General features: G+C 37.9%; 1 long non-coding RNA gene across 1 annotated transcript; it reads left to right on the forward strand.

Moving 5' to 3' along the window:
- The first annotated feature begins 3216 nt into the window (after positions 1 to 3216).
- LOC120015375 lies at positions 3217 to 5264 on the forward strand. Its single transcript, XR_005471745.1, has 5 exons — positions 3217 to 3569; positions 3661 to 3725; positions 3797 to 4013; positions 4281 to 4349; positions 4991 to 5264. It is a non-coding gene; the product is annotated as an uncharacterized LOC120015375 (long non-coding RNA).
- The last annotated feature ends 3397 nt before the right edge of the window (positions 5265 to 8661 follow it).

Consider the following 8661-nt stretch of genomic DNA (forward strand, 5'->3'; position numbering starts at 1 on the left):
TTGCTCTACTCTCTCCATAGACGAGCTTTTCATGTTTTTGTGCTTTTGAGAACTTAACTTGGTCTATTGGGATCTTTTGGTTACGAAACGTTGTATGAAATCTACACTAACTTTTTAGACTTCTAAGAACATGAAATAGAGTACTACAGTCCACTTTGATGCCTTGGAGTTGCTCTATTCTCTCCATGGAAGAGCTTTTCATGTTTTTGTGCATTTGAGAACATAACTTCGTCTATTGGCATCTTTTGGTTACGAAATGTTGTACGAAAGATACACTAACAACTTAGACTTCTAAGAACACTAAATAGAGTACAACGGTCCACTTTGATGCCTTGGAATTACTCAACTCTCTGCATAGATGAGCTTTTAACGTTTTTGTGCATTAAAGAACATAACTTGGTCTATTGGTATCTTTTGGTTACGAAACATTGTACGAAAGCTGCACTAATTTCTTAGACTTCTAAGAACACTATATAGAGTATAACGGTCCCCTTTGATGCCTTGGATTTGCTTTGCTCTCTCCATAGAGGAGCTTTTAGCGTGTTTATGCTTTAGAGAACGTAACTTGGTCTATTGGTATCTTTTGGTTACGAAACGTTGTACGAGAGCTACACTAACTTCTTAGACTTCTAAGAACACGAAATAGAGTGTAACGGTCCACTTTGCTGCCTTGGATTTCCTCTACTCTCTCCATAGAGGAGCTTTTAACGTCTTTATGCTTTTGAGAACATAACTTGGTCGATTGGTATCTTTTGGTCACGAAACGTTGTACTAAAGCTACACTAACTTCTTAGACTTCTAAGAACACTAGATAGTGTATAACGGTGCACTTTGATGCCTTGGAGTTACTCTACTCTCTCCATAGACGAGCTTTTCACGTTTTTATGCTTTTGAGAACATAACGTGGTCTATTGATACCTTTCGGCTATGAAACTTGTACGAAGGCTACACTAACAACTTAGACTGCTAAGAACACTAAATAGAGTATACAGTTCACTTTGATGCCCTGGAATTACTCAACTCTCTCCAAAGATGAGCTTTGAACGTTTTTGTGCATTAAATAACATAACTTGGTCTATTGGTATCTTTTGGTTACGAAACTTTGTACGAAAGCTGCACTAACTTCTTAGACTTCTAAGAACACAATGTTGAGTATATCGGTCCACTTTGATTACTTGGATTTGCTCTACTCTTTCCATAGAGGAGCTTTTCACGTTTTGTGCTTTTGAGAACATAACTTGGTCTATTGGCATCTTTTGGTTACGAGACTTTGTACGAAAGATACACTAACAACTTAGACTGCTAAGAACGCTAAATAGAGTATAACAGTTCCCTTTGATGCCTTGGATTTCCTCTACTCTCTCCATAGAGGAACTTTTAACGTTTTTGTGCTTTTGAGAACATAACTTGGTCTATTGGTATATTTTGGTCACAAAATGTTGTACAAAAGCTACACTAACTTCTTTGACTTCTAAGAACACTAAATAGAGTATAACTGTCAACTTCGATGCATTTGAGTTGCTCTACTCTCTCTATAGACGAGCTTTTCATGTTTTACGCTTTTGAGAACTTAACTTGGTCTATCGAGGTCTTTTGGTTACGAAACGTTGTACGAAAGCTACACTAACTTTTTAGACTTCCAAGAACATGAAATAGAGTACTACGATCCACTTTGATGCCTTGGAGTTGGTCTACTCTCTCCATTGAAGAGCTTCTCACGTTTTTCTGCATTTGAGAACATAACTTGGTCTATTGGCATCTTTTGGTTACGAAACGTTGTACAAAAGATACACTAACAACTTAGACTTCTAAGAACACTAAATAGAGTACAACGGTCCACTTTGATGCCTTGGAATGACTCAACTCTCTCCATAGATGAGCTTTTAACGTTTTTGTGCGTTAATGAACATAACTTGGTCCATTGGTATCTTTTGATTACGAAACGTTGTACAAAAGCTGCACTAACTTCCTAGACTTCTAAGAACACTAGATAGAGTATAACGGTCTAATTTGATGCCTTGGATTTGCTCTACTCTCTCCATAGAGGAGCTGTTAACGTTTTTATGCTTTTGAGGACGCAACTTGGTCTATTGGTATCTTTTGGTTAGGAAACGTTGTACGAAAGCTACACTAACTTCTTAGACTTCTAAGAACACAAGATAGAGTATAATGGTCCAATTTGATGCCTTGGAGTCGCTCTACTCTCTCCATAGACGAGCTTTTCACGTTTTTGTGCTTATGAGAACATAACTTAGTCTATTGGTACCTTTCGGCTACGAAACGTTGTACGAAGGCTACACTAACAACTTAGACTGCTAAGAACACTAAATAGAGTACAACAGTTCAGTTTGATGCCGTGGAATTACTGAACTCTCTCCATATATGAGCTTTTAATGTTTTTGTGCATTAAATGACATAACTTGGTCTATTGGTATCTTTTGGTTACGAAACATTGTACAAAAGATACACTAACAACTTAGACTTCTAAGAACACTAAATAGAGTACAACGGTCCACTTTGATGCCTTGGAATGACTCAACTCTCTCCATAGATGAGCTTTTAACGTTTTTGTGTGTTAATGAACATAACTTGGTCCATTGGTATCTTTTGATTACGAAACGTTGTACGAAAGCTGCACTAACTTCCTAGACTTCTAAGAACACTAGATAGAGTATAACGGTCTACTTTGATGCCTTGGATTTGCTCTACTCTCTCCATAGAGGAGCTGTTAACGTTTTTATGCTTTTGAGGACGCAACTTGGTCTATTGGTATCTTTTGGTTAGGAAACGTTCTACGAAAGCTGCACTAACTTCTTAGACTTCTAAGAACACAAAGTAGAGTATATCGGTCCACTTTGATTCCTTGGATTTGCTCTACTCTCTCCATTGAAGAGCTTTTCCCGTTTTATGCTTTTGAGAACATAATTTGGTCTATTGGCATCTTTTGGTTACGAAACGTTGTACGAAAGATACACTAACAACTTAGACATCTAAGAATGCAAAATAAAGTACAATGGTCGACCTTGAGGCCTTGGGATTACTCAACTCCCTCCATCGACGAGCTTTTCACGTTTTGTGCTTTTGAGAACATAACTTGGTCTATTGGTATCTTTTGGTCTCGAAACGTTGTACGAAAGCTACACTAACATTTTAGACTTCTAAGAACATGAAATAGAGTACTACGGTCCACTATGATTCCATGGAGTTGCTCTGTAATACCCACTTAAATGAATCGTAAATAGTCAATTAGAACAATGGCAAAAATCGTAAATAGAGAGTGGTAAATTTTGATAAGTGCTGAGGGTGGAAAGGTCTTTTGAAAAAAAAAAAAAAATTCCACTAACAATCAGACTTGAGCTTCCCGTGTAAGCCATCAAAGAACCATTTTTCTTTGGGAGTTTTCTAGAACAAGTGAGACGGTGAGTGGTGGATGATGGGTGGCTTGGGTAGTGAGTCCGGCTGGGTCAAAATAGTTTGAAGCTTATGATTGTTGTGTCTACAGCTGGGTTTTCTCTTGTGAAGTGTTGGAAGGACGATTTGCAGTACAAGGGTGTGAGAAACTCTTTAAGGTAAGACTTTGATCTTTTGATTTAAATTTCTGGGTGAAGTAAATGGTTCTTGATGGAGATGTCCCTTGCTTGTGATGTTGTGATTACTAAGAATAGAGACTAGGGCCATGCTCAAGAATGTTCTTGAAGGGAAATTGAAGACTTGCGTTTACGAAGGTAAGGGCTTTAATAGCACTGTACATCTGAATTTGAGATTTAATGTGGGAGCTAATATGAGATTATCCCAGATATATGAGCTGCTGGAATTTTTGTTGAAGTTGGAAATTTGGTGGAAATACACAGGGCAAGCACCAAGTGGTGCTAAATGTGAGATTTTATTATTTAAAATGGTAAATGGAACTTATTGGAGCCTAATGAGGTCATATGTGAATCTTTTGTAGTGAACCAGGTGAATAAAAAAAAATCATCATCAAGGAGGCAAGGAAAGTAATAAAGCTTTCAAGGGTAAGTGTGATTTATGATCAAGCATATCTTATAAGCCTTTGAGTTATAAAAAAATAATTGTGTTGAATTTGGATGTTGGAGATGTGGATATGAGTTTGACATGATTGGGAATTATTGAAGTATTGGATTTTTCTTGAACTGGTTGAGTTATATAATTTTTGGGATTCGCATTGGTGCGCCGTTATGCTGTCGAATTTTTTTTAAACATGTCAGTAATAATAGGGACACATTGGGAGATTCTAAGTAGGTAAATTATGTTTTGTTTAGGTGACTAGTTGACCGGTGAACTACGCGACTACTGGAGGAATTAGATGGTGTTTTAATTGCTAATACCAGGTGAGTGAATAGGCAACTTGTTCGATACATTGGATTCTTTTCTCTTATGGCCCTGCGCTTTCTTCTAGATTTGGATCCAATATGACTTTATTGATGAATCTAGCATTTTTGGTTATGTTACCGTGCTTGATATATGATGGTGTCGTTCTCTCGTACGTTATGGGACAAGCATGTTTTATGGCTCTTTATTATGTTTCTTAATTCCAGTCTGACGCTGTACTAGTCTGTTCGACTTTTGCTCATATGTTTGTTCTGGGAGTGACTTTGATCAGGATACTGTGTGCTAACGACAGTATTCGTTAGCCTTGGTGCACCAAGTATGATTCGGCACTGAGTGTGCTGCCTGTTACGGCACTGAATGTGCTGCCTGTTTCGGCACTGAGTGTGCTGCCTGATTCGGCACTGATTGTGCTGCCTGTTACCGCATTGTATGTGCTGCCTATTTATTCTGTATGGAAGTCCTCCCGTATGGTCACTATTCCTTTATATCTATTGGCTTATTGATCATGTTGCACATGTTTAATGTTATCGATATCCCGTACCTGTTCTAGCATGCTTGTCCCCCTCTGTATTGGTTGAGTTACTATTCATTCACTGAGTCTTGTGACTCACGCTTGCGTTGTTGGCATTTTTTTTTCCAGATATAGTTGATCCAGTAGAGCCAGATCTTCCCACAGCCAGATAGACTTTCAACCTCCTTATTCTGGTGAGCCCAGCACATATAGTGCGGGTGTGATTATGTATTATTTTGGACTCATGTATCACCGTATTTTATCGACTCTAGATGCTCCGTTAACTACAGATAAGGTATAATGATATGTAAGGCTATGGGCCAGACTGTGTTGTAGGTATTTTCATATCACGTATGTTTTGTTTATTTGATTATATTAGTGCCAAACCACCTGTTCAGAGGCTTGCTTGGCCTTAGTGTGCTTAGGTTCATTGAGGTCATGCGCCGATCACGTATCCTTATTGTGGGTCGTGACATGCTCTATTGGGATCTTTTGGTTACGAAACGTTGTCCGGAAGCTACACTAACTTTTTAGACTTCTAAGAACATGAAATAGAGTACTACGGTCCACTTTGATGCCTTGGAGTTGCTCTACTCTCTCCATAGAAGAGCTTTTCACGTTGGACGAAAGACACACTAACAACTTAGACTTCTAAGAACTCTAAACAGAGTACAACGGTCCACTTTGATGCCTTCGAATTACTCAACTCTCTCCATAGATGAGCTTGGTCTATTGGTATCTTTTGGTTACGAAATGTTCTACGAAAGCTGCACTAACTTCTTAGACTTCTAAGAACAGTAGATAGAGTATAACAGTCCACTTTGATGCCTTGGATTTGCTCTACTCTCTCCATAGAGGAGCTTTTAACGTTTTTATATTTTTGAGAACATAACTTGGTCTATTGGTATCTCTTGGTTACGAAACGTTGTACGAGAGCTAGACTAACTTCTTAGATTTCTAAGAACACGAAATAGAGTGTAACGGTCCACTTTAATGCCTTGGATTTCCTTTACTCTCTCCATAGAGGAGCTTTTAATGTTTTTATGCTTTTGAGAACATAACTTGGTCTATTGGTATCTTTTGGTTACGAAACGTTGCACAAAAGCTACACTAACTTCTTAGACTTCTAAGAACACTAGATAGAGTATAACGGTTCACTTTGATGCCATGGAGTTACTGTACTCTCTCCATGGTTGAGCTTTTCACGTTTTTGGGCTTTTGAGAACATAACTTGGTCTATTGGTATCTTTTGGTCACGAAACATTGTACGAAAGCTACACTAACTTTTTAGACTTCTAAGAACATGAAATAGAGTACTACGGTCCACTGTGATACCTTGGCGTTGCTCTACTCTCTCCATAGACGAGTGATTGGACCTCTATTTTGAGGTTCTAATGTCCTTTAATTAGGATGTTCTAGCACTTAGTTAATTATTTGATTGCATTTTAGCTTAATTTTACACTTACAAATGTTTCCCCTTGGTTTTGTAGGAATCGGACCTTGTTCGGGCAAGTTGGAGCACTTTTTGGGCATTTTTTGCTGTGAGGTGTCGGGACTTAGATTATGAAGATATTCTTGAAGACTACAAGCTCCAACGGTACACTAATCTATGGCCGAGATTGAATTGTTTTGAATTATGAATGGATTAGATTACAACAAGACTTGAAGGGTTAAGATGATCATTTAAAGGTGAATCCAATGGTTGTGCATAAGACAACATTCTTGCTTGCAATTTTTGACTTAAAAGAAGATCTTACTTGATTTTTGGAGTCAAAGATGGCTGCAAGTTGCTACACATTTAAAAGGAAATTGTTGGAGATACCAATGCCAAGATTTGGTGCAAGTTTGATCAAATGGTCAAAGATGAAAAAATTGTTGGAGATACCAAGGTCAAGATTTGGTGCAAGTTTAATCAAATGGTCAAAGATGGCTGCAAGTGCACATGACAACTCAAATCTTGCAAAGCTAGACTTGGAAAATAATGCAAGTGCAACAGCTACATATTGCAAGGTTGAGATTTAATGATCTATTCATTCAATGGCCAAGATTTGCATATGTAATTGAAGGTCGAGATTTGAAGATGGAAAAAGATCCAATGGTGGAAATCACAAGAGCTTGGAATCAGACCTTGTTCTCACAAAGTTGGAGGCATGAAGCGTCCGGACACATACGGCGAATCTGTAATTTTCTGCACCAAAATTTCAAGGGCATTTGGGGTAAATCATGTATGTAACCAATGGGAAACGATTTTATAAGGGTAGTTAGGTATTTTCTATTGTAAAAAGAGAAGAAAACCCTAAGATTTGGTTGGCTTCCGAAATTATTCATTCACTTCTCCAACATGAAGCCACCATAGGAGTATTGTTTTTTCTCTCTATTTCTCTCTCTAAGTTTTTCTTGGTTTCTTGTGATTTCGTGTGTAGACATTGATTTTCATCTATAAAATTGATGTTTATGTCCATTATGATGAGTGGCTAAGTTCTCTTTCTAGTTTCTAGTCCCAAACGGTGGGTGCTCGGTTTCGATTACTTAAGGTATGCTCAAAGAATCGTAGCTTCGATTTCTCTCTTTTAATTTCGTGATAGTTGTGTGATTGGATCTATGGGAATGACATATTTGCTTGTATTCTTGGATTGTCTAGTCTAGGGATTGCATCTAATGCGTTCGATTGAGAATTGTTAAACCCATTGCATGATTTCCTTAATTAATTGAGTTTTTCATTGCATAGCTATTAATTATGTGTATTGATGATGGGGTTTTGGGTTAATTTAGGAATGTGCATGAGAGAGTTATGGTTAATTGATCTTTGAGTGTGAAACTAGGGTGTTAGCCAAGCCGAGCCCCAAGGGGGAACATTAATCCATAATATTAGGTGCTTATCCCTTTGCGTTCATCGTAGATTAAGAGACCCGATGGCCTACATGTATGAATTGAAGTCTTATATCCCAATTCTCTTTCCATATGCATGATTGATAGTATCACACAATGCATTGTGTATGGTTGTGTGTGTTTGCAATGATACCTTGAGTATGAGAACCGAGTAACCACCGGGACGGATTAGAGACTAGGTTTTTAATTAATTGTTTTAAATCCAATTTGTGCTTACTTTGATTACAAAATCGCTCATGCTACCGAGTCATTCGGCCCATTTCTTTTACTTGCTTTTATTTGATATTCATTGTGTTTATTAGTGTTAGCTAGTCATTTGCATATCATTCACTTCAAATTTGCATTGCTTCCTCGTGGATCGATACCGGACTCACCGGTTTATTACTTGACGATACCCTACACTTGGGGTAAGTACACACACACTTTGGTGTCGGTCAACGAGCTTTTCATATTTTTGTGCAATTGAGAACATAACTTGGTCTATTGGCATCTTTTGGTTACGAAACATTTAACGAACGCTACACAAACAACTTAGGCTGCTCAGAACACTAACTAGAGTACAACAATTCACTTTGATGCCCTGGAATTACTCAACTCTCTCCATAGATGAGCTTTTAAAGTTTTTGTGCATTAAATAACAAGACTTGGTCTATTGGTATCTTTTGGTTACGAAACATTGTACGAAAGCTGCACTAACTTCTTAGACTTCTAAGAACACAAAGTAGAGTATATCAGACCACTTTTGATTCTTTCGATTTGCTCTACTCTCTCCATACAGGAGCTTTTCACGTTTTGTGCTTTCAAGAACATAACTTGGTCTATTGGCATCTTTTGGTTACGAAACATTGTACGAAAGATACACTAGCCACTTAGACTTCTAAGAACGCTAAATAGAGTACAACGGTCCACTT

The sequence above is a fragment of the Tripterygium wilfordii genome, chromosome 14, assembly GCF_013401445.1.
Source record: "Tripterygium wilfordii isolate XIE 37 chromosome 14, ASM1340144v1, whole genome shotgun sequence".
NCBI classification, from domain to species: Eukaryota; Viridiplantae; Streptophyta; class Magnoliopsida; order Celastrales; family Celastraceae; genus Tripterygium; species Tripterygium wilfordii.